At 45.0% G+C, this 26,687-nt stretch overlaps 1 protein-coding gene across 11 annotated transcripts in view; it reads right to left on the reverse strand.

Moving 5' to 3' along the window:
* The window catches only part of Cracr2a (calcium release activated channel regulator 2A), a 117,069-nt gene extending 90,750 nt beyond the window's left edge, over positions 1 to 26,319 (reverse strand). For 2 of the 11 annotated variants that reach the window (XM_063237702.1, XM_063237700.1), the window contains exon 1: positions 25,323 to 25,527. The gene's annotated coding sequence lies outside the window, so the exon portion shown is untranslated. Of the gene's footprint in view, positions 1 to 14,625; positions 14,830 to 16,409; positions 16,564 to 25,322; positions 25,528 to 26,090 lie in introns of those variants that run through there. The other 9 variants (XM_063237694.1, XM_063237696.1, XM_063237697.1 and 6 more) reach the window with 8 other exon arrangements.
* Positions 26,320 to 26,687: the final 368 nt, after the last annotated feature.

Here is a 26,687-nt window from a genome sequence, read left to right on the forward strand (position 1 = left end):
ACAAGGAAGTTTTGAAACTTGTGTGTTTGCATTTGGAGTTCTCAACTGCTTAGAAATGTTTTCACTGCTCCTCTGGCCCTGGGGCACAAAGAAAGTACAGCCTGCAGAGGGGACAGTTGAGTGCCTGACTGGGACGCAGCAACACCAGCAATGGTCCTCTGTCCTGATCCCTAACCTCAGCCCCACATTTCAGTTTAAAGTGAACTGAACTTTCTCCCTCACCACCTACAATTGGTAAGGATGGGCTCCAGGACAGGGGTATCCTGGGATGGTCCCTACCAGGGCTTCCTATCCAGTGTTCCTTACTTCTCTTTAGGACCAGCAGTTCTGCTTGGGTCAGTGCCCAACATTCTGCAGCATCTCACTCAACACCAAGACAGCAAGCCCCACCTCATGGTGTCCCATAATGTCCATGGAAGGAAATGACAGCTTTCCTTCAAAATGTTTATTTCTAGGAAATGAAAAAAAAAAAGCTGTCCCTCTGCTTGCATTTATTTGTAGGACAATAGGTAATACTAAATTTCCAGCAGAGTTAACAGCTAAAGATTAACTACATACATAGCTGCTCCTCTCTCCTTCCTCTTCTCTCTCCATTCAGGCAGGGTCCATACCTACACTTGGTTCAGTTCACAGCAGTCCCCAGATGTTTCTTGCTTCTCCTCCACCCTTAAGGTAGTATCATCCTTAGGGTAGCCTCCCAACATCCCTTTATTGACCTTCTTGGGATTGCTGTTCAAACAACGCCTGGGAAGCACACACACACAATGCAGTGATGCCATTTGTGACTTCTTATACAAATAGCTTTGCATCCTCTCTGCTCCTGCTGAGCCAGCCAGAAGAGGCAAGGAGGACTTTGCTTTCAGGAGCACTGTTAATGAACATTTTGCTTGCGTAAGTTTGCAGAAAGTAGGGCATGAATCTGTGTTGCATCTCATCTCACAGTGCCCCATAAGGTGCCTCTACGAGGTATCTGACTGGTTATTCACTCAGTGCTTTGGCACTGTGTGTGCTTGGAGGCTGGCTGTTCTTATTCCAGCATGGTGGTGTGAAAGTGGGATAAATTGGTCCCCTTGGAAAAATGTATTGGAAGTGATGTGAGTTAATTTGGGGCATACCAAAGAGATTAACTTTCAAGACCTTGGAAAATCCACCCATTTGTGTCAGCAATAGCACCAACTTTCAGGGGCTGGGGCCAAATGACTTGCTTGCCTTCACGGAGCCACTACTAACAGTTGGAGTTGTCAGTGTTAGGGAGAGGTAGAGGGATGCCTGGATGTGGAAGCCAGTCATCTCATTCAGCAAAGCCAAGCCAAGTGTGACACACTACCTGAGGCTATCATCTGCTGTTGCACAAATGTTGCAGAGGATGTCAGAGACCTTAAAGATCATTTATCCAGTGGTGCTTAAATACCCTCATAGCACCTGAGATAAAATTTCTAGGTAACTTAGCTGACTCAGCTGCATTATTTAGCCCTAGTTGTAACATAAAAGAAAAAAAAGGATGTGACTTTTAATACTGTATCTGTCATTATGTAAACGTTCACTTGTGACTGCCCTGGAACACATTCTTGTGCTAATAATGAAATGCTTAGATTTAGCAGAAACCACAACAAAAAGAAATACTATAAGAAAATAAAAAAGCAGTGAATAAGAGGGCTGCAGAATTTTTAAACGTAATAATAAGAAATAACAAAATCACTTTCCTGTCTGTATAGGACAAGAGGAAGAAGGAAGCCTACTTCATGAGCCACAGAGAGGCAAATTCAACTACAAATATCCAAGCACATAAATAAAGGAAAAATACTATTCTTGCAAATGATTGAAGCCTTATATACAAAAGTGGTGTCACAGTGCTTTATTATGCTGTGATATGGGCAAGGAAAGTGATAGAGTATCATGGCAAACAGATCTCCAGTCCAAGAAGTCTGCTCATATCGCTGAGGCAAAATTCAGTCTTTAGAATTAAAGAAAACCTTGCAAATGTTACCCTTTTAATGTGGGTAGTGCAATAAGCAGGGTGAATTGGGGAAAAAACTGCTTGGCATAACCCTAAATAGAATATCAAAGAGAAAAAGATAAAAAATAAAAGGAACCCTAAAGTAAATAATTGCAATATCTAATTTTTGCAAGACATATCTTATCATTGTACTGCAAATATAGATAAGAACATGAACTGTTTTTAGAAAGCAGCTCTTATAAAGAAATTTATTGCAATGGTGACTGATCCTGAACCTCTGCTGGTTTAACAATGTTTGGTTCCACGTTCGTCTGACAGTCTACAATTGGTCAACACAGTTTTGCAAGTGGTTTTGTTGTTTTCACACTAACTGTACTGCATGTACCTCTTTTTGGTTTGAAGTATGTTTGGAAATGGTCTAATTTAGACAGAAAGCATGAAATGGGGAAATTATTTAGTATTTCAAGCCTTTGCTTTTATTCCATGTAAGTTTCTCTTCCCAAAACAACCTTTTACTGGGCTTTTAGCGTAATTTCTTTGAAAAAAAAATTTATGAAATATTCCACTAGGGGGCAGTCCTGGCCTCACTAGGAAAACTGATCAAATTCGACTTAGAACCTTTCTCTGAGAAATCAGGCCTGAAAGTATATGCTCTCTTTTTCTCACTAGCTCCTTGAGGACAAGAAGTACATGGAATGCTCTGCCATAAAGAAGGATAAACTTGGGTCATCTGTAGGAAAATGTATGCACCTCAAGACTGTAATATTAAGTGAAATAAATCACCACACAAGCTTATGCACTGTTTCTCTTACATGACAAATGCAAAGTATAAATAAATTATAGAGCAAGATAAAAGATAATAGGAAACAAGGAGATAGATTTTTTCATAAGGGAAAAGGACTAAGATATGGAGGAAGGGGAGAAGAACAGGAGGCAAAAATAAGATGTATTTGTGCAGGCACCAACTCCCCACAGTGAATAAGCCACTATGGACTGCAAACACCTACTTTAAAAGGTTACGAATGTATCTCTTGTGTCACCACATGCTACCTGCATACAGAATCACACCAAGCTGTGGACTGAGAAATGGCTGCTGGCCCAATTCCACCAGGAGTTCTTCTTTTAAACCAGTAAATGACTAGTTTCTAATTATACGTCCAGCAGAAGCACAAGCAGATCACCAGTGGTCACCTGGAACTGATTAAAAGTACTTGGAATTTAGAATATTGTGTATAAAACAACTTTGTTTTATACAATGTTACCACTAGCATCAGACCCAGCTAGAGACCACAGCATCTGAATGAGAAGCCACCAACTTCCTCCCCACCCGCTCTGTCTGCACCAGACTCAGAGAAAGAATAAATACAAAGCAAAACCCCAGTTGTTCTGGGACAACCACAGAGAAGACAGATGCTGCTGCCTGCAAACTTAGGGCAGAGGAAGGAAAAAGAGAAACAGTAAAAAGCCAAAAAAGCACAAGGACAAGAACCCCGGCCAGCACATTCCTTCTCTGTGGTGGCTGAGGTTGAATTTGGTGACCCAGAGCTATGCCGGTCTGGTCTTCCCCATACTGGTCATCTCTCACTGAGCTGGCTGGAGAAGAGGACAGGGCCACTCAGCCTACAGCTGAGCGAATGGCCAGAGATGGGAAAAGCCAAGAGCAGGCACAGTAAGGACGAGGCAGCTTTCAACAGTCTCCAAAGAGCCCACAACTCGGAAGTGCAGCCGTTGTTACCATGTCATGGTCACCCCAGGCTGCGGGCAGAAAGATGGCTCAATACCCTAGCTCACAGCCTCCACTTCCGGGCCCTCACTTCCTTCCTTCATGAAGATGATAAAGACCCAAGACAGCAGGAAACCACTCACTTTATTGCTCCATGGTGAATTTATTTCTTTTGCTGCATTGGGAGCCCAGCCTGATATATCCACATTACTCAATGCCACACTTTGCTGGTGGTCCTGCATCTGGCTGCAGTCTTGTACTAAGAAGGTGCTGAGCACCATATTCTCGCTCATGTACCTTATCTCTCAACCCCAGCACAGTATCTGTCACTCAGAAGTTGCTCCATGAATGTCTTGGGACTGAGAGCAAAAGATGAGCAGTGAGCTAATGTCAATCTACATTATGTGAAAGACCATAAAGGCCAAGCTGTCGCCTTTGATAAGAGGACAAAGGTGCATTCTCAGTGATTTTTTTGGGCTGTGTGGCCATGTCACCCATTTTCAGAGATGGGATGATCATAGCAGGAACATTACCACCACGCCCTGGCATCAGAGATGACACACTTAAAAGGTGAAAGATGGAACTTTCATACTTTCATACTCCATACCTTTTGTGGGGGGCAGGATGATATATGGACTTACCCATCAGGCTCTAGAGTCAGATGTGTGGGTTTCAACCCAGTTCCACCATATGTTAGTTGTGAGTCTTGGGGAAGTTTCTTTGCTCTATTTCTATTTCCTTGTCTATAAAGTGAGTATGTTAACCCACCTCCTTGTGGGTTTTGGTGAGATAATATATGTAATAGGATGATACTTGTGATGGCTCTTACTCATTTCTATTGCTGGCGTCTCCAAGCAGCTACCACATGGTACTGAAGTGACAAGAAAGCCAGATTTCTTTTATTCTACTTTGACATAAGGGAATCATCAGTACCTAACAAGCTAGGTCAAATTTAAAACATTCACAAGTTGGTTTTATCCCAGAGATGCAAGCATGATTCAACTTATATAAATTAGTACAGGTAACTTACCATATAATTAGAATCAAGGATAAAATTCAGATGATCACTTAAGATGCAGAAAAAGCCTGTGACAAAATTTAGCATCCCTTGAAGTTTAAAAACCCTGAAGAAAGCAGGTATAAAAGGGTCTTTTCTCAAATTACTAAAAAACATATCTAACAAACTCACAGGCAACATCATATTGAGAGGAGGAAAAAGCATTCCTCTAAATTCAAGATTGAGACAAGGATGTCTATTTCCACTACCTCTATTCAACATAGCATTTGAAACTTTAGCCAGAGCAATTAAGCAAGAGAAATAAATAAAAGGCATACAAGTAAAAAGGAAGAAGTCATATCACCCCTATTCATAGAGTAAGATGATTCTCATATAAAAGACCCTGAAGACTCTGCCAGATGATCCTCAGAGCTGATAAACAAATTCAGCAAAGTGGCAAGATAAAAAAAAATCAGCACACAAAAATCAATAGTTTTCCTCTTCACAATAATGAACTCACTGAGAAAGAAACCAGGAAAACAATTCCACTCAAAATGACTTTCAAAAGAAGATATCAAGGAATCAATTTAACCAATAAAGTAAAAAGCCTCCATAATGAAGATTACAGAACACTGAAGAAAAAAAATAAGAAGGCACTAAAAAATGGGAAGACATCCCTTGCTAATGTATTGGCAGAATTAATATTGTTAAAACTGCCATACTTCCAAAAGCAATATACAGATTCAATGCTATCCCTATTAAAATACCAACAACATTTTTCACACAACTGGAAAAAAGCTCTAAAATTCATATAGAATCATAAGATACCCTGACTAGCCAAGGAAATCCTGAGTAAAAACTGCAATCTTAAAGGCATCACAATACCCGATTTCAGTTACACATATTACAAAACCATGGTAACAAAAACACCATGGTACAGGCACAGAAACAGATATGTAGACCAACAGAATAAAACAGAAGACACAGAAACAAACCTGTGCACCTCCAGCCATCCAGTGTTTTATTTTGTTTTGTTTTTTACAAAGGAGCTGGAGGAAAGATAGCCTTTTTAACAAATGCCGTTGGGAAAACTGGACTTTCATATACAGAAGATTGAAATCATCTCTCTTACCCTATACTAAGATAAAATCAAATGGATCAAAGACCTAGGTATAAGAGCACAAAGTGTGAAACTGCTGGAATAAAACAGTGGAAACAGTGGAAGCCATAGGCACAGGCAAAGAATAAAACCCCGAATAAGATCCCCAATAATACAGAAAATAGCAAAAATCAGTAACTGGGACTATAGTATATTACAAGGCTTCTGGATAACAAAAGAAATAACAGACTAAAAAGACAAGCTGTATTATGGGAGAAAATCTTTGCTAGATACACTTCAAATAAAGTAGTAATATCTAGAAAGTATAAAGAACTCAAAACATTAACTCCAAAAACCAAACAACCCAATCAATAATGAACAAGTGAATTGACTAGACACTTCATAAAAGAAGAAGTACAAGTGATCAATAAGGATATGAAAAAGTGTTTAATATCTTTAGCCACTAGGGAAATGCAAATTGAAAGTACCCTGAGATTCCATCGCACCAGAGTAGCTAGCTCATCAAGGATGCTAAGAACAATGGATGCTGGCGAGGATGGTGACGGAGGGCTCCTGCATGCTGGTGGGAGTGTGACCTAGTGCAACCGCTGTGGAAATCAGTATCACGACTCCTCAAAAACACTTTAAACAGAAATACCATTTGATCAGATATACCACCTTCTTATTTTCCTAAAACAACTGTTCTGATGGTTCTGTATTCTGTATAACTAAGAAGTACCCAAATATAGACATTTTTTGAAGTAGGCCAAGCAATACCATATTTGGAACAAAGATAAATCCAATATGAATATATACTCAGAAGCTGACCAAAAATAAGGGACTACTGATTCATTTAAGAGTGATTAGGCTAGAAATTAATGGTGGCTTACCAGTTTTTGTAGACGGTCTTTATTAGGTAGAACTTTTTTATTTTCAGGTGTGTAAGTGTATGTTAAATTATTCTTAGATTCCTTTCTTACATCAGCAATATTTTATAACATTCAAATTATTTAAAATGTAAACATCCAAATGAAAAAAGAAGACAAGCAACAGAAATGGGCTGGGCAGTCATGTGTAACATAGACGCCCGCCCTTCCTGGTCAGGGGTGAAGGGGGCAGCCTGCTGGGCAAGCTCTCACCTTCTCTTGGAAGAGACAAGAATGTCACAGTGATTAATTTCCTTTCCTTTTCGATTTCTTCTAAGAAAAATAGCTCCACTGTGATACTAAATAGCCAGCTCTACTCAGGCTTCATAGACAGAAACAGTGAGGGATGGCGGGAAGATGTCAGATGGGAGCAGAAGACTCAGTTGTACCTAAAAGCACAGCTGCTGCTCGACCCCGCCAGCTGTCAGTCTACTGATTATACACAGCCCACCATGTCCAGTTCTTTTGGTAATTCAAGCATAACTGAGCGTGTTTCACGTTACGCGTGTTCAGGCAGGTGATGTATCCCAGCATCCTTTATCACAACAAATAACTGAAAACAAGGTCTCTGGGTACCAGGCCCATGGGGCTTCCCAGCATTTCTCAACAGTGAGGGCAGCCTGGCTCCCAGATGGCCTATTTGCTCCCCTCTGTCAAGGGTTCTGTTTTACCTGCCCTATAAAATGCAGAATGCCAGCAAGTGCAGTTCTGCACTGGATCCCATGCAGCAGCACCACAGTGGTAGCAGGCTCCTCAAGGGATGCGGGAAGCAGAGGACACAGCTAGCTTCTGCAGGCCTCTCCTGACCCCTCTGGGCAGCACTAAGGGGCACTGTTGGCATCCACCCTCCACTCATGCCTTTTTATGTCCCCAGGCTTGTTGTTATGAATAAGATACTTAGTGTTACGGGTTGAACTGTGAATTGGGAGGTGGAAATCTACAGAAGTTCTTTTGGTGTCCCCAATATCACCAAAGGTGACCCTATTTTAAAACTGGGTTGCTGTAGACATAGTTAGGCAAGATGAAGTCATACTGGAGGACAGTGGATTCCTAATCCAATACGACTATGTCCTGTAAGAAGACAAGGGATGCATGGGGGATGCCATGTCATGCAGTGAAGCAGTTGTCAGCTGAGGAGCCCTAAAGATGGCCACAAGACCCCAGCAGCTACAGAGATGTGGGAAGGGGATTCCTCTGTGACACAGGGAGCAAGATACTGCTGACACCTTAATTTCACATTTCCTGCCTCCAGGGCTGTGGGACAGTACACTTCTGTTGTTGTAAATCACCCAGTTAGAGGTCTTTACAACAGTAGCCCCAGGAAACTAATACACTTAGCAACCTCAGGCCAGCTCAGAAGCAGAGGATCTGACACTGTTCCACTTCAGCATGTGCTCAGCAGACACTGACAACAGCTCAGTTCAAATCAATGAAAACTCTAGAACCTCGAATGATCGGGTTTTTCTTCATAACAGTGTAATAAAAAGCCAATCGGCAAAGAGTAACTGAATGCTGACCTTGTGAAAATATAACGGAAATAAAATATCCTATTACTGACTGAAAGGAGTGACAATCTGATTGAAAACTCAAGAAAGACATAAAATAAAACAGCACTTATCATAATGGATGAACAAGCATCACTGCGCACATCCCCTGCCCCTGGCTGTAGATGTGAAGCTATATTCTGTGGGCTACCAGCCAGATTCAACCTTCTGCTCCATCCTTATTTTAGCTGCTCCTGAAACATGTCTGAGAGAAGCAGTTTCCCAATTCTCTAGGACATCCTTTGGGATGCCACACTGTGGAACAATTTCTAGAAGCTGTCACTGCTGCTTTGGCAGGGGAGCCAGGTTTCACTCCCATCCAAGGTCACTAAAGTCTCCCCATCAACTCTCTGTTCTGGTGAAAGAGGCAGACCCAGGAGGGCTGAGAGCCTCTGCTACAGAGCTTGATGAGTCCAACAAGACAAACACAGGGGATCCAGCAGGCTTGGGAGTCAACTTTGAAGAGTTTACAGAGATGAGCTTTGGGGAGCAGGGGATTGCTTCAGAAAACCAGAGACTCCCCTAGCAGAGGCCGCTGCCCCCACTATACCCCAAGTCTCACCATGAACAAGTCTTGGGTCCAGCAGCACCTCTAGAGGGGCAGGAGATAGTATGCTTGCCTCTCTGGGGTTCCCTCTGGATCCCAGGACTCTGGTGTCTGAGCTCTCTCCGGAGGTAGACGTGGCACAGCCGAGTGCCCTGGGGAGGCCTGAGCTGGGCTCACCAAGGAAGAGTGGCATGTTGCTGCTGCCCTAATCCTTGACAAGCAGCCTGCTGCCCTGGCTGTGGCTCTGTGCCAGCTCCCAACTATGGGCAGCTGTGGTCAGGACATGGCCTGTGCGTAGAACAGAGGAAGGAGATACTCGTTTTGCCTCTGATAAATTCTCTGCACATTATCAGGGTGAAAAAGGCCTTGAAGTTGCTTAACCGTCATACTGGGGTCTGCAACTGGCTTCCAGACAAACCCAGCTGCTTACCCACACAATGTCCATTTATCTCTTCACCGTGGCCATCAGAGGTCTAATTTTGTTGGCCACTGTGTGGCAACCTTATCTCTAGCTCAGAGACCTCAAGTAGTCAAAGCCAGTACAGGGAGGGACAGGCTCTACCTCCATCTTGTCGTTGCCCTGGCTCTTTCCTCTACCTAACATGTTGGCTAGAACTTTTGCAGCCACATTTTGAACATGAAGGGGAAGCCTGAAAGTAAAGCATAAAGAGAATGCCTCAATCCTGAGGGCTTCTCAGAATTGCTGGATTAGACCACCCTGGTCACTGTTCATACAGACTTTGCATGTGTAATCAACATCATTATTTAACTTCACTGAGTGGGGAGGGCTTGCAACCTGCAGCTAAGATCACTCGGAGTGGAAGGCAGAGATCACAGCACCAGATGCCCGAGTCACCATTTATTGCCACGCCTACTCTTGGGTCACTTACACACACATACTTTTCTTCCCATCCTTTTTGAGTATTTAGTCCTTTCCCCAATCTGGACCCATATCACTATATTTCATGTATTATAAAAATTCTACAACATACACCAATTCTACTATTTAACAAGAAATATGTTTGATCCATTCTGGTATACCAGATACTTTCTTGGGGCTCCAGTAACTCAAAAACAGCATGGAAGTTTCTCAAAGAATTAAAGGTAAAACTATCACATGATCCTGCAATTTCACATTTGGATATACTTGTATATACAAAAGAAAAAATCAGCAGCTCAAAGACATTTCTGAATTCTCACATTCACAGCAGTGTTATTCACAATACACAAGCAATGGAAACAACCCAAGTGCCCATCAACAGGTGAGTAAAGAAATGATTGTGAGATACACACATACAAAATACTCCTTGTATGCATTACAGCTAATGACATGTGTATATAATATATAACGAAACATTTTTAGCTGTAAGAAGAAGATCCATTCTTATTGCAAAGTGATGGCTTAACCTTGAGGGCACTAGACTATGTGAATAAGCAAAGATAATTACAGTGTGGCCTCATGAAATGCAGAATGTAAAATGGTGAAGTCAGAGCAAAGAGAGAGGAGTGCAGTAGTTGCTGAAGTTGGGGGTGAGCAAATGGGGAGAGATCTGTCAACGGGTACAACACTGTAGTTAGGAAACGGAGGATTCTGGGGACCAACCAATGTACAGCACAGTGACTAACCATACTATTTGGCGCCCCTTGAAATCTGCAAAGAGAAGTTCTTGAACGCTCTCCCCACAATTGCAAAACATGTTAACTGGGTAAAATGATGACTGATAATCATTTCATGATATATGCATATATCCCATCGAGTGGTACACTAAGTTTCTACAGTGTTGTTTGCCATTTAAGCCTCAATAAAGCTGGGCAAAAAAGAAGACATTGGGAACAAAAGGCAAGACACCTCCAGGTGAGTAATTGGGCACGACACAGCAGATGCCATGCAGGCTGGATGCTGGTCTGCAGGAGCAGGGAGAAGAGAGCCAGCCAGGCTGGGCTGGGCCAGGGCTGACACAAAGCTCCTCAGAAAATAAACTGACTCCTGAAGCAAGGTAGAAAATTACAAGCAAAACAGAGTGAGTGAGACAGACATTCATAATCATGGGTAGAAAGGATGACAAAAATAATTACAAATGGTGGCAGCCAATCGTCCCTGGTTAAAATGAACCAGGCAGAACTTGAAGTGTTTTCTGAGTATTAACTCATTTAATCCTGCTCTAGAACCTGTGAGGCAGCTTGCAGTATTGGCCCCATTTCTTGAATAAGTAAATCAAGGCATAGAAAGGAAATGGTGGCGGAGGCAGAGTTGAAGCCAGCAGTGTGGCCCCAGGGTTCATGCCCTTCACACATCTTCACTGGTAGCTGTCGCAGTAGAAGGTTGTGGAGAAGTCTGAACTGGATCTGAAAAACGCACTGGGAAGAAATGTGGGAAGGAAGCAGGCAAATAACCTAATCCAACTGTTCTCTGGGCATGGTCTCTGACCTGAGAGCTAGGAACAGAGAACACGGAAGAAGGGAGCGGGATAGGAGAACAACGAAGTGGTCCAGACAGCCGCAACAGGGGCTGCACGGAAGTGGGGCTGTGCAGAGAGGAGGAACCGGGACAGAGTCATAGACAGTGACAGCAGTTGGACATGGGATATGGAGGTGGCAGAGGCGTCCAGGGCAACTCCGTGGTTCCCAGCTCCCAAGGATAGGTCAATGGTGGAACTATGTGGTCAGCTTGGAGATGCCAGAAAAGGATCCGGTTTAGAAAGGAAAAGAACTTACTTCATTTGACCAAGGCTAAGGTTGGGGTGTCGATGGGACACAGGGATGAGAGTGTTCAGGATCCAGTGGGAGAGAAGGAGCTGGTGCGCAGGATGGGGCTCAAAGTTACACTTATGGGTATGGGATTCACCAGTTCAAATACAATGATTGATGTCACAGATACAATGAAGGCTCCTCAAACCATGTGTAAGAGATGGTACATCTTTTGCTGTACTATCAAAGAAGGGTACATTGTGTGGGACACTGCTATTTAAGGGGCAGTAGGGGAAAATCAACCAATAAGGCTCAGAAACAGTATTTAGAGAGATGGGGGAAAAACAAAAGAAATAAAACTCAAATTCAAAGGATGAAGAATGGTGAAGAATGGTTGGCAGCAGTTTTAAATGGTGTAAAGGTAACAACTATTGAAACTAAAAAGAAATTCTTGGCTTGACAATGCAAATGTGGGGATTCAGTAGGAGCAGCCTTGGTGGAGGGAAGGAAGACAAGTCAGATGTAGCCACAGATTGACTCTCTAGATGAGCAACACCTACCACGTAGGTTTTGTATTCAGTGTTGGGGAGACAGTGGGAAATGAGATGTATACAAAGTCTGGCCCTTGCCAACTAGCAGGAGAGGGAAGGGAAAATGAATAGAAATTGGGAAAATAACCATGGCGTCACAACTGAGGTAGATGCTCTAATGGAGATATATAATGCTGCAGCTCTAGACGTGCAGAGCAGCATGAATGACGGAGAATATGGAAGGTACCCACTGCATTGGGAGCCACAAGATGAGAGCAGAGAGTGAAGGGGCGGTGCAGAACATACTCCGGAGAGGGAGAGCAGGTTGGAACACCCATAGCTAGGAGCAGTTTTTATGCATTCCAGAAACAAAAGGAAATCAGGATGGTTAGAATGATCCTAATATGGCAGAGAGAGGCGGGAGGCTAGGTTTAAAAACAGGCTCCATCAGCCAGAGCAGAGTTTTAGAACTTTATCCCAGTAAATCACAGGAAACCATTGAAGTTAAAACTTAGAAAGTTGGACATGTGATCCTGGATCGAGATCACTCATGCACCTTCAGGCTGTCATCAAGTGCATTTGTCTGGCAATCCTAGACTTCCAAACACACAGGGAACAAAGAAATACATAAAAACTTATCAAGAAGATTTGGAAAATGAGCCAAGAAAAATTTTAGAAATAATCAATATACATTGAAATTAAAAACTCTAAGGAGATTTAATAGTACATTAGATATAGTAGGAGAAAGAAACAGTGAACTGGAAGCTAGGCCAAAATAAATTCATTGATATGCAACTTGGAAAAGACAAAGAAACTGAAAAAGAGGAGAGACACAAAAATAAGCAAGGTATCTTAAGACAGTGGTTGCAAATCTTTTAGAGCTTTCAGTGATACAAACAGCCCACTGGAGCATGCAAACCATATGCACCACTGTCTTAGGGGGTTTGAAAAATAGAGTCTATCCTTTGCCACAGACAGATATTGTATAGCTTGGTATAGCTTGGATTTGTGATTGCCCACAGGAGGTACAAATCCTCTGGGAGAGTGCTAGGAGGTTTTTGGTGATTGGGGACGTGCTTCTGAAGGGGCCATGAGACCCTGGTCTCTTCTTCATTCTTTTTTTGTTCCCAGCCACAAGTTGAGGCTCTGTTCTCCCATAGGTTCATTGCCCTAATGGGGTGTCTCACCATAAGCCTCAGCACATTGGGTCCATACCATCATGGACTGCATCCTTCAAACACATGAGCCCACAACAAACCTTTTCTCTTCATCAGTTGATTATTTTGGTTATTTGTTAAAGTAACACAAAGCTGACCAATAGATTCCATTTTTGTATCTCAAGCTCTTTTATATTTTTCTGTCTTTACTTCTAATGTTCAGTAGCACAGTAGTGAAGGTTAACAATAACTGAGTATTTCAAAAGAGCTAATACAGATTTTAAAGGTTCTCAACACGAAGAAAGAATTTATTTCTGAAGTTAAAGATATGCTGATTACCTGATCTGGTCACTATACTTTGCATACAGAAAGTACTGAAATGTCACACTTGTGTGACGTGTGAATATAAGTGTAATTACTATGTAATTGTACTGAAAAATAAGTATTTATGTAGGTCTGTTTGGGATTGCAGAAGATATTTTTAAACAGTTAATGTCTTTGAATTCTCCAAAAGTGATAAGAGATGCCAAAACCGAGGTCTATGAATCCCAATAAGAGACAGAAAGGAATATACGACTACATATATGTCTGTAAACTGCAAACACCAGACAGCAGAATGTTTTAAAGCTGCAATGAGAAAGACAGCACCTTTAAGTGGCTAACATTTAGGCAGCTGATTTCTCATTAGCCACAAACAGGCCAGAACACAGTGGTAAAACGTCTCCAACATGGTCAAAGAAAGTAACTGTCATCTGAGAAGGGAAGACTTAAGGAAAATGTCCTTTCGAGATAAGAGAAATAAGACCTGAGCCAACCATAACAAAAATCCAAGTTCTCCACACACAGACCTTCATTAAAGGCAATTTTAAAACAGTGTATTTCAGACAGGAAGAGAGCTTGTAGGTGGAAGATCTGAGATCAAAAAAGGGATGAGGAAAAAGAAAACTAAAATAGTGTGTCGTTGAGGAGATAACAGATTGTAGTAAGATATATTTATATTTTGCTGCCATTTCTTCCTATCCCGGAATCTAATCTTGACGAACTCCTTGCTTCATTTCTGAGTCTTGATTTCCTCATTTTGAAAACTCACATACTGTGCGGCTTGCACAAACTTTTTGTGAGGACAAATGAGCAAATGCATGTAAATGCTCCCAACAGCCTCTGAACCCAGAAGGTATGAAATGAATGTTCATCTTTTATCTTTTTCAAAATTAATGAGTAGGCAAATAAGCTGTTGTGATCAACAAAGGATGACTCCCTGCTTCAGTTCTAGGATAAGATGGTGGCACTTTTTTGTAAGTTATGAACCTACACTGTGAAGCTGGGTTTCTTTTTCACCTTTCCAATGTCAACTGAAAGATCTCTGAAACAAAATGTTTATGATTTCTTTGTTAGAGAAACACTGTGTGTATATGCACAAGCCCTGTGGTTACACCTGGTTTACAGTTTTAACTCACCACTTTAAAATATCGTGTGGTCTCAGTTTCACAGGCCAAGGAATATATATACACTGGCCCCTCCACTGTGCAGAGGAACCTCTTCTTCTTGCTCTCTCAGTGCTCTCTGGCCAACTAGTGATCCCTCTGCAAGATCGCTGCTCTGCCCCACACTAAGACCCCTGCCAGCTCCATCCAGGACTTGTCCTTCTGTTTCATTAAGGTCTGAAGAAGAAGATAAAAGCCAAAGTAAGAAAAGATGACCAACAAGCCAGCGAAGTCTCTTTTGTATTCCTCATCTGATTTTCATTTGGCAACAACTTTAGGGAAACAGATTACCTCAATCTTGCCTGAAATAAAAGTAGGGGTTCCAAAGTCCTAGGATCTGGGCTGGCTTCTGCCTCTGCCACCTGCTGCTTGAGTGTCCTTGAGCAAACCACTTAACCTCTCTGAGTTACAATCCTTGCTTGTAAATTAGAGATAATTAATTAGTATACTCTGTCTATAGTGTTTTACAGTTTGATAAGTGCTCCCACAATCATAACTCTGCTTCCTACACACAGTCAGGTAGACCAGATGCCATGTTAACAGCTCACTGCTTTGCTGGGGAGATTCAGGGATCCTCTATCTTGTTATACAAGATATAAACAGCTAAGATATTGGTGTAGGCAAAGACTTTATTAATAAAACCCAATTGCACAGGAACTATCACAAAGAATCAACAAATGGGACCTCATCTTATTAAAAAGCTTTTGCACAGGAATAGAAGCCAACAGCGTGAAGAGATAACCCACAATGTGAGAAAAAATATTTGCCAGTTCTTCCTCAAAGGATTACTATCAAAAACATGTAAAGGACTCAAAAAAAAAATCAGACCTCACAAATTTAAAGATCCAATCCAGAAATGGGCATTTGAGAGGACTTCTCAGATGAAATATAAACAGTAAATAAATATATGAAAAATGTTCAATATCACTGGTCATTCAAGAGATGCAAATTAAAACAATGCTATGATTTCATCTTACTTTAGAAAGAACGCCTATTATCATGAAATCCATCAATAACAAATGCTGGAGGGGCTGGAGGGAAAAAGAACCTTTCTCCACTGTTGGTGGGAGTGTAGACTGATGCAACCACTGGGAAATCAGTGTGGAGATTACTCAAAAAATTAGGACTGAAAGTTCCAATTGACACAGCTATTCCCAGAAGAATTAAAAATATCCTAACACAGTGAGACATGTGCACCTATGTTTACAGCAGCACAATTTGTAATAGCTAGACCTTGGAAATAAACTAAATGTCTATTTTTCATTAACAATCAACCATTTTGTTTACCAGTTCCTTTTATCCAAGGAATGGATAAAAAAAGAAGTGGTATTTTATACTATGGAGTACTACTCAGCCATAAAGAATGATAAATTTTGAGAAGTTTATAGATAAATGGCTGCAACTAGAGGCCATTCTCATAAGTGAAATAAATCAGTCTCACATGTGCAAACACTGTATCATCTCCCTAGTGTGAAAAGCTGAAATAAATAATATGTGTGCAAATAAAAGATAGTTAAGATAGTTATACTATGAATTTCTCTTAGTTCATTGAAAAGAAAGAGGTGCTAATATTGTTTGGACAATTACATGCAGATATCTTGTACTTCAAGTAACTAATTTAAAGATAATAACATACAACATTGTTACCCTCTGATTATTGCATTTTGAAATTTTGTTATTTTTTCTTTAAAATAAAATAAAAAGATATAAACATTTTCAACAACGTGATAGATCAGCACCAGAGTGGCACATCTTACCTTTTAGGAGCAGGCTCTACAGTCCACTGGCTTTGGCTTGAATTCAGACTCTATTCACTAGTTGATGCCCTGGAGCAAGTTACTAGGCTGCTACAGGCACCTTGGTAAGTTGGGGGGCACAATAAGAAGAGTATCTGGGCAGGTTTCTGACCATCTGTATGTACTCACTGGTCCCGTCCTCTTTCCCTTCTCCGATGTGGCAGCTTCCAACTTCACACCCTCAGCAAATATTTGCAAAGGGAGGGCAGAAGCGCTAGATACCAGGACACACCATGGGTTATTATTTCTTGAAAATGGCAAAGTCTCATGTTTCCACTCTGCTGGCTTAAACTCCCTGTCCACTGCAGTGGCATCTGCACTGTCTGGAACTGAAGCATAGCCCAGGGTCTTCCCACTTTCCCTTGAGTGTCTTGGTTTCATTGGCTGGAGGGAGACTGTCTACGGACCATGGGGCAGTGGTTCAGCCTCGATGGCCTAACTTCACTGTGCAGTTCACCCTACTGATAAAAATCAATGGGGAGGAGCCCGGTTTAGTTTAGCAGTGTAAGTGCCTGCTTGGCAAACTTGAGGTCATGAGCTCCATCCTCAATACAAAAAAAAAGGCCCTGGGGAGCGAGCTGACACTAAATGGGTTATAATGACCTAAGATGCATAGCATAATGATGAGATAGAAAACGTGGAACTGCAAAATAATGTAGGCAATGCTTACTTAAAAGGCTTTGTCTTTGTTAAGGACTTTCCATCGTCACTGTCAATCTCCATTTTTCAACATCCCTCAGAGACAAGCAGCATAGCTCTATAACTGATGGACTGAGACCCACGGAGAGTTAGTGGTTGAGTGGAGCTTGGAATGCGCTGTCCAGCCACATCTCCCTGAGGGCTTGACTCACCCACCCATCTGCTTCCAGCTTCTGTGAACCCAGGTCCTGAGACATCAGGCATTGCACTGGCATTTGCACTGAGGAGATGGGGAGGGGGATGTGTCTGTCACCGTGCTGGTTACCGTCTTGGTACATCACACTGGGACAGGCCAGCCCAAGAGCCTATGTGGCTGCTTGGGTTGAGCCTGTGAGTGAGGCTGGGCAGGGAGAGCTAGACTGATCACTGGTGCCAGCCCCAGCCTGTGCCTAAACTGTGAACGTAACAGGACTGACACAGAGCCAGAAAGCCTGTTGCTCCAGGGTTTACCACCGGAGCTTTTCCACACCTTCTGTTTGGATGGCTTTTCCTGGAGGGTTGTTTTTTAAGCCACAGGAGTTTCTCTGAGAGTAATCCCACCTTCTTCCACAGGGAAGCTCTACAACTACCTCTTAGTCCATGTAATACATGCCCAACTATACTGACTCCAGACACCTTTCAGAGCATGTGCCCAGGCGAGGCCAGGCCAGCAAAGTTAGCATCTACCTAATAACTTCATGTCTGGATGGAAGTAGATGGAGGGAATCCTGGCTCCTTGTTGGGAAAAATATCACATCCTTTTAGACTGTGAACTGAGGCAGCAAAGGCTCACATGAGCAGATGACATCTCTTAGAAATACTGGTAGGGTTAAGGCACACCCTGTATGCTTGGAAGGACTTCCTTGCTTTAAATTTCAAGCAGGTTGGTCTTCAGACACTGTCCATAAAATGGCCTGAAAGATCTTCTGTGGGACATTCCTACCAGGACTTCCTGCCACCTCCTGCCTGCAGGGTTCTAACATCCTAGAAGGCCCAGCTGACTCCCATCTACTTGGCCCAATTTCTTAGCCCAAAACCCAAAGCCCAGTTTCTTTCTAGAGCAGTCAGCGCCCTTGTCACTTATGCTGTCCAGGGTGGTCAGCCCTCCCTGTACTTGTGTCTGGTCCTAATAAGTATTATTGTATCCTTTGAGCTCTCTCTGTCAGTACAATGCACAGCACACTGTAAAGTGCTCAAAAAGTACTATTGTACTGTTTTAGAGTTTCTTTTTTTGGCATTAACCTTCAACAAAACCACAATGATTTAACCTCAAAAGTGTCAGACCTGTGTATGTATCAATCTGTTTGCTACTCAGTATAAATAGAACTCTTCATTTTATTTCTAAATCCAGTTAACAAGGTCTCTCTCTCTCTCTCTCTCTCTCTCTCTCTCTCGTTTTAAAAACATGTAGTTTTTAATATTTGCTTACGTAATGGAAGTCTAGTAATTTTCCATTTTTCATTAACAATCAATCATTTTGTTTACCAGTTCCTTTTTCATCTTTATTTCTGATTCAAGTTGTGGTTTAATGTATTAACAGCCCGCTCAGTTAACAAGCAGGCCCCACATCCCATGGGCCAGGGATGCCGTGACACAGGTGTTTCTACCAGGACTGGACAGGTGAATTCAGTAAAGCTGTTTTACCTCGCTGAGCCTTGGTTTTATCTGTCCAAGGACTGGGATGCTAGGACCCCAATTAGAAATGACGCGGCACACGGACCACGGCCCATGGCTCATGGTAGGCATTCAGTACATTATGTGGTCAAGAAGCACACAGCCTGTGTCAAAGGCTGCTGGTGTCTTGCTGCTTCCCCAGTCACTTCATTCCCAGAGTTGGGCCCCCGGAAATCTGAACACTAAAAATACAATTATCTGGACACACAGACTGGACTGGCGCAATGCAGCCCATGTGAAGGCTAATGACAAACTATAGGGCACGTGCCAGAGGACACACTGCAGAAGACAAGGATGCTGGGAAGAATGCCTGCTGGAGAACCAGGAAATGCAGTGGCAGTGTGCATGACCAGTACGACCACAACCTGGGAATAAACTGTTTCTGCCTGAGCACAAGCAGCTTCAAGTTGCAGAATACCAAGGGGGAATAGGAAACAGAACCATCGCGACATGAACAGGAATCGATGTGGTGACCCATGGCCTGGAGCACTGGAGAAGACCCACCAACTCTCCTTCTGAAGAAGGACCATGGTCAGAGCTAAACTCACACTTTTGCAGCATGTGTGTAATTAGTGAAAACCCTTAATTTAGCAGTTTGGTAAATTCCATTAGCAGTTTATATATGGTATGTAATTAAACTATTTTCAAGCAAATCCTTTTTGGCTAAAGACTCTAGTTAAGAATCCTAGGGGAACATGATTCACATGATCACTCCCCACTCCACACAGATTCTAGAGTATTGTAGAGTAGGCAATTACGTGTCCAGGCTGGGCAGTGGTGCTTCTGAGGACTAAAGGCCAGAGGGCTCTGAGTGAAACTCTGGCTTGGAAGTTATGTGGTTCAGGGAGTGACACTAACCCTGCAGTGCTGCTTCCTTACTGGACAAGGTGTATGACAAAAGCTGCCTCAGATGATGTCTGGGGAAATAAATGAGGTACCTCACAAAGCCGCTTCATTTGTGGCTTGGTAGTCGTATAGGAGCTTGTTTGATTGAAGCAAATAATTTGTTTTAAAAAATCAGAAAAACAGAAACAAACAAGGCATGGCAGAAGAATGATTGCCCAAGTACAAATGACATCTAGTAGTGAGGCAGAGAGGGAAACTGAGGCAAAGTGGCCCTCCTGAGACTTCCTAAAGCCAGGAATAATCCCAACCCTATCAGTATAGGAAGATGGAAAAAAAATCACAATGTAAATATACTTAACATCATCAAACTCATCCCCTAAAAATAGTTAAGATGGTGAATTTTATGTTATATATATTTTATCACAATAAAAAATATCAAGATATAAAAGCAAAGGAAAAGCAAAATCCCAAATCTCACCTTTCAGCCCACTGAGAACATTAAAACAAAAAGAGCGTGAAGAAGAGTTGGGGTAGCTCTCTGCAGGCATCTGGGGGCAGTGTCTCTGCACCACACTGGGGCCTCAGAACCAGCTCCATCTGATCCTCACTGGGGGCTACTTCTCCGCACCCAGTTCCCAGAAGATTTGAAGACCAAAGGCCACCACGAGCCAAGCACCATAGAAAGGTCTGGTGCCTCTTCTGCTGAGCAGTGCTGAGCAAACCAGGGCCTCCCACATGCCAGGCAAGCATCCCACATCCAACCAGGGCACATCCCTCCTGACATCACCGCCCCAGCAATTCCTGGCTGTGATTCAGATGACTCCACCCACGGAAATGAAATTCCTAAGAGTCTACTTCTTCAACCCTCACGGGTGCTCACCTGGGGATAGAGCTGCTGTTGTTCCTCAGGAAACCTTGCCTTGGGAAGCAGGCCTCTGGGGCTTCAGTCCAGCCTAGGCTGGGAGAAGGTAGCTCGGACTCACCACCTCCTCCTTCCCCACACAACATCTGGCCCCAGGCCGAAGAAAGGAACAATCCGTCTCTCTGGCCTTGGTCTTTAAATCCCATCCCCGTGACTGTCCTGGTTGCTTCAGGTTCCTCAGAGGAGCATGGCAATCTGGCATGATACAGCTAAGAGGGTCAATCACTGTCCCTAATGCAAAAGCCATCTAGCCTGGGCTTATGTCCAGAAGCTGCCCTGATCCCAGGGTCCAGCAGCACTTCCAAACTTTTTCTCCAACTTCCAGTCATCACCCTTGAAGTCCTTGAGGTGGTTCCCTTGTGGGCAGCTCTGCTAGCAGCTGGCCACAGCAATGTGGTGATACAACCCCCCCCCCACACACACACACACATCTCACCGGGGACCTCCAGGAGCCAGGGTCCTCTCCACATCTGCCAACAAACCTGGCCCATGGATTCCTGCCCTGAATGCTCCACACCCCTCTGCCTCCGTCCAGAGGCTGCCTGTCTCTTTGATCTGGCCCAACCCAGCTTTCTCTGTGAAGTTACATGAACTACACATCATCTGTTGTCTCTCTAGAGCCATGGGATGAACTATGTCCCCCACAATTCATGCATTGAAGCTCTCACCCCAACACTATGCTGCTCACAGGCAAGGCCTTCAGGCATGATTTGGCTCAGGCAAGGTCCAGGTGTGGACCTCATGGTGGCTGAGTGCCTTTGATAAGGGCAGCACTAGAGACTAAAGGTCTCTTCTTTTCCCCTCTCTTCAGAGAGGACATAGCAGGAAGGTGGCTGTCTCAAAGCCAGGCAGAAAGACCTCACCAGGAACCAACATATCCATGATCTCAAACTTCCAGTTCTAGATCAATGAGAGAATAAATTTTTGTTGTGTGAGCACTATGCAAAGCCCCAGCCTCTGGAGCAGACAGTGTCCCCCAAGGTCCCCTCAAGTCATATTCCTTGCAGACTGTTTGCTTGTGTAGTAGCAACTCAGCATGCACAGCTTCCCTCTAGAGAATGTCAGTCCAAGACAGACATGGAGAAGGAAGGCACGGGAAGGAAGGACTCGACCCAGACAATGGAGCCCAATGGCCAGTACTCTAGACAGTTGAAGCCACTCCAGCTGGGCCATGTGAGCCCTGATCACCATGCTTTCTCATACCCCTGAGGTGTTCGCCTGAGATGGCTCCATAGATAACCTGCCACATTTCAGTGAAGAGGGAAGAACTCGGGTGGAGAAGGCAAATTCTGTGCAAATGTAAGTGGTTAGAATCAGAATGGAGTACAGAGTCCAGCATTCAGAGAAAGGTGCAGGGGCCAGGCTGCATGGGTTCAAATCCAACATCAGCCTCTTGTTGGCTGAGTGATCTTGGGAAAGTTGCTATGCTTCTCAGAGCTCAGGCTTCCTCAGGTACAAACTGGGGACTACTTCCATCTCACAGGGCACTGGAAGACCTCACACTCTCACTCATACCAAACTCTGGGCCGTGCGTGCTGTATTTTGTGCATCACACCTCTGGGGCCTGGGAAGAGGGTTTCTGGCTTTCCGTTCTGATCAGGGAGGGACCTTGGGAAGTTTTCTCTCTCCCTACCTCCCTGCACCAGGTCCACCTTCCCTCTCAGGGATGGGGTGCCTGAGTGGAGCAGACCAAGGGGCCAAGTTCAGGCCACAGACAATGCTGGCTGGCTCCAGATCCTGGAGCTCAGCACAAAGCAATCTCTAAAGTAAATAAAGTGAAAATAAACCAATCGTCCAGGTAATAGGAGATTTTTCTCTTGTCTGCACTAGTAATTGAGCCATTGTAGCCAAGCTCCTGGTGCTGTTGTGAATTACAAAGGGAGAGAAAGCAGCAGCCTGGCGGAGATGGAGATACACAGGTAAGTTCAAGGAAGGGGTCAGCTCCACGGTCTGGACCCAGATCCTATGTGTGCTCGGCCTCATTCTCCTCCAACTCATTCTGCTGGGGAGCTGAGTCCCACAGACTCAGGGGAGTGCTAAGTGCAGGCTCTGGGCACAAAGGCAATGCAGACTAGTTGCTGGCCTTCCCTTGGGCAGGGCACCATTTCCACCACCATGGCCTGGAGTGGTTTAAGTGTGTCCTGTGGGGGGTTCATGTGTCAAAATATAATTCCCATGGGGAGGTATGAAGAAGGTAGAAGCCAGATGGGGTGGTGGCCTATATCTGTGATTCCAGCACTCTAGGAGGTTAAAGTAGGAGAACCACAAATTCAAGCCTAGCCTGGACACCTTAGTGAGACCCTGTCCCAAAGTAGGGATATAGCTTAATGTGAGGCTCTGGAATCAATCACCAGTACCACTAAATAAATAGTAGAAACAAATCAACTGCAGTGTCTAGAGGTCGCACCTTTGGAAGATGACTAGGATTAGATAAATCATCCTGATGGAGTCCCATGTTTATCTTCCAGTAGTTATATAAGACAGACAGAGACCAAAAGACAGATATATACACACACAGAGAGACACACAGCCACACACAATCTCCTGATGAAGAGACTTTAGCCTAGAGTTGGCGTGGAAAGGTCCTTGGGATCTGAACCCCAAGGGCTCTGCCTCCTCTCGCTTCCTCGGAGCACCTGCAGCACCATACACAGTTGCTTCACCCACCCCAGCCCTCTAACGCCTCCCTGGGCCCAGCCCATCCAGGATGTGTCAACAGTCAGGTGCTGTTAGGAAGGGCGTGCCCTGCTGGTATTCCGAGGAAGCCAGGGCTGTGAGCCAAAGCACACAGACAAAGGGGATGCCTGTTCTAGAGGCACCTGCCACAGAAGCAGCACCAACCACCTCAGAGGACACCCTTGGTGCGACTCTGCCTGTCACACAGTGGACTCCTTCCCGGTCACCTCAGGTTGGCATAAGAGGCCAAAAGGCAGGATGAGCAAGTCCTCTAACTCCTGCTCACAGGTGGCCATGCCTCTAGTCACTCCCACACCTGGGCCCCACCTGCCTCAGCACGCACACTGGGGCCCCAAGCACCACAGTCACAGATCTCCTCCTCTGCCCCCATCCTTGGGCTTATTCAGTTACAACTGAATCCATCCCATTTTCTTTGAGGTCAAATCTATCCCTTAACCCTCCACCTATCTGCCATGTGACCCTAACAAACTGCTTCAGCTTTCTGACTCAGTTCCTTGTCTACAATATGGGAACATACTGACCTCTTCAGAAGGTTTTTTGGGATTGAATGGCATCATGAAAGCCCCAGGCACACGAAGTAGATGTCCCCCCTCTCCTAACTCTTAAAGCAGTGCTGCTAGAGTGGCTCCTCCTGCCCATACACGACTGCCCTGCTAACCCCTCACGGTCACTGATCTGGCTCCTCCTGCAGCAGGCCTGTCACAGTGCACCCTGTAGGTAGACTGCCACAGTGATGAGTGCTCCTGAACCAGCTGCAAGGGTATGTTTTCATTCTCAGTTACTGTGGAAATATCCCTAGGCCTGATTATAAAGGTCGAGCTCCCCAGCCTAATACTCAAGGCCTTCTGCCATCTGACCCCACAGCACACCTCAACGGGTCACTGCCATGCCCATTTGCTGCAGTGTCTTCCCTGACGTGCCTAGACTCTGGACTGCCCTTCAAGGACCTGCTTAGTGCCAGGTCCACTCCTTCCTGGAGGAGCATCCAAACTCCCTCTGGACCCTACATAGGTCATACACTCAACTTTTCATGCACCATTAGAAAACTGCACAGAGCAGACTTTTGCTGCTCCATGAAATCATGTATGTTACTCATCTGAAGAAGGACACAAATCCCAGGCCCCTAGATGCTGATTCTATGTGAAGTAAGGGCTTCACTTCCCTATTCTTATATCCTTGACTAAAATACTACTACTATCACCACCACTACTACTAACAGCAACTCTTTGGGCATGTTGGTTTCTTCCAGAGAAAAGAAACTCATCACCGCACAGCTTCTTCCTCTTGAACTCTGCCCCCAGAGTCATACCAACCAACCAAAGTACTTCGGAACTCTGGGAATCATTCCTCCACAAACAAAGCAGATTCCCAGCACTACACTGGGATCAGTAGTGTGTGCATGGATTCATGGATTTCTCATGTGCAATGATAGACTGCACCCTCAGCATGTGTTGGCACACATGTACACACCGGAGCCAGAGTCAGCCGAGCCAGCTGAGTCACACAGTCCAACCACACTGAGGGCAAGACAGAGGAGGAAGCAAAGGCCCCCGATCACCCCTTTCCTGACCTCTTCCTCTGTCCTGGAGGTTCTCTTTCTGCCTGATCTGTGAGATCCTATGCCCTGTGCCAACAATAGTGGCCTAGTGGTGGCCCTCTGCAGGCCCTCAGGTCAGGGGCTCCCAGCAGCACATCCCTGCAAGCCAGGAGCTTCGGTTCTAACCTGGGACCTATAGCAAGTCACTTCACTACTCTGTGCCTCAATTTTCTCATCTGTGACATGAAGAAGATGGATGTGGCTAGAGGGTCCCTGAGGTCCTTCTCCTAAGCAACCCAGAGCCCCTGCCAAGGGCTCCTTGGTGCCTCCAATCTGCATAGCACAGAGTAGTCCCGCTGAGTGCAAGAAGCAAAGAGGCAGGGACCTTCCAGAGTCCAACTGTCCTGACCAGGTGCGCCCAGCCTCAGCATGGCCATCCCACGCATGCACGTGCTGGACACACACGTGCACACACACGCACGCATCCTGGTTGCCCCCGCCCTGGGCGCCATCCACGCACCTGCCCACTAGGTTCAGTTCGGTTCAGTTCCGCTCAGTTCGGCTAGGTTCCGCTCGGTTTGGCTCGGCTGGGCTCGGCCCAGCCCGGCCCGGCCCGGCCCGGCTCGGCCGGGCTCGGCTCCGCTCTGCTCCGCTGCACAAGAGGAAGCGCCGGAGGGACCAGCTCGCGAGCCAGTCCCCGCGCGGGCGCAGGGCGGGGCCCTGGGTGGCTTCCGGCTCCCCAGTCCTTGTGGCGCGCGGGACGCGCCTCAGTCAGGTCCTGAGACTGCTGGAGACGGCGCGGGAGGTGCTTATTCGGAACACCCACCCCAGCTTTGTTGACAGGGATAGAAAAGAATTTTGTTGTTGATTCTTTCCTGCCTCTTCTGCATATTCCACGGTGGACGCGAATGCTTGCATAATTAAAAACCATCTAATGCATATTAATCAAGTAGTAAATACAACTTCAAAGGCCTTCGGGCAGAAGATAACCCACAGTGTGGTCCCCAGGGATTTCCCAGCCCCATCCCCACCGGAAAGAGGACCTCTCCAACAGGCCGGTCAGCAGCCGAAGGCCAGCTGCCGGCTGCTCCACGCCCCGGCTCCTCCCGCTCGTCCGTGCCTGCTGAGACCTTACCGGTGGAGCCTGAACCCAGACACAGACCCCCGCAGACTCTCAGTGTCCTAATGAGTGCACCATTGCTGGGGGCTCTGTGTATCAGCACCGCCCCCACCCCAAACCTACCCCCACCTCCACCCCCTGTTCCGAGAAAGACGCAGAAACACTTGCCTTTCACAGCAGCTGTTCACGCTGGCCCAGGATGGGACCCCTTTCCCCTCCAGCGGGACAGCCGGCCTTCCCGGCCCTTTCCGATGTGCCCTTGCTCAGGCTCTTCTCGCCTGTTTTGGTGCGTGCTTGTTAGGTCGGCCCAAGGTCAGTGCTAAATGTGTTCCACCACTGCGTCCAGCGCTGCTCAGACCCAAGAGTTTGAGCGATGGCCGTCAAGTAGCAGAACAGGTTGCACGGGATGTACTTCCTTGGCCCTATGTGAGGAAAGAGGTCCTGTCATGATCCGAAGGTGACACATGGAAGGGACACAGAGATGCTATGATGCAAAGCCTGTCTGCCCTCATTGACAGCGGGGAAAGCCGAGGTCAGAGAGACTGAGTCAGTGGTATCAGTCAGAGGCAGTTAGTTGGATTAGCCTTCCATTTCTCTTTCTTTTTTTGTTTTTTTCTTTCTTTCCTTCCTTCCTTCCTTCCTTCCTTCCTTCCTTCCTTCCTTCCTTCCTTCCTTCTTTCTTCCCGCCTTCCTGCCTTTCTTTCTTTCCTTTTTCCTAATCCTCAGAACTGAACCCAAGTCTTTTGCACTGAGCTACACTCCCGA

This window comes from Cavia porcellus, unplaced genomic scaffold (assembly GCF_034190915.1).
Source record: "Cavia porcellus strain 051 isolate PalLab524CR breed Dunkin Hartley unplaced genomic scaffold, mCavPor4.1 scaffold_27, whole genome shotgun sequence".
Classification (NCBI taxonomy): Eukaryota; Metazoa; Chordata; class Mammalia; order Rodentia; family Caviidae; genus Cavia; species Cavia porcellus.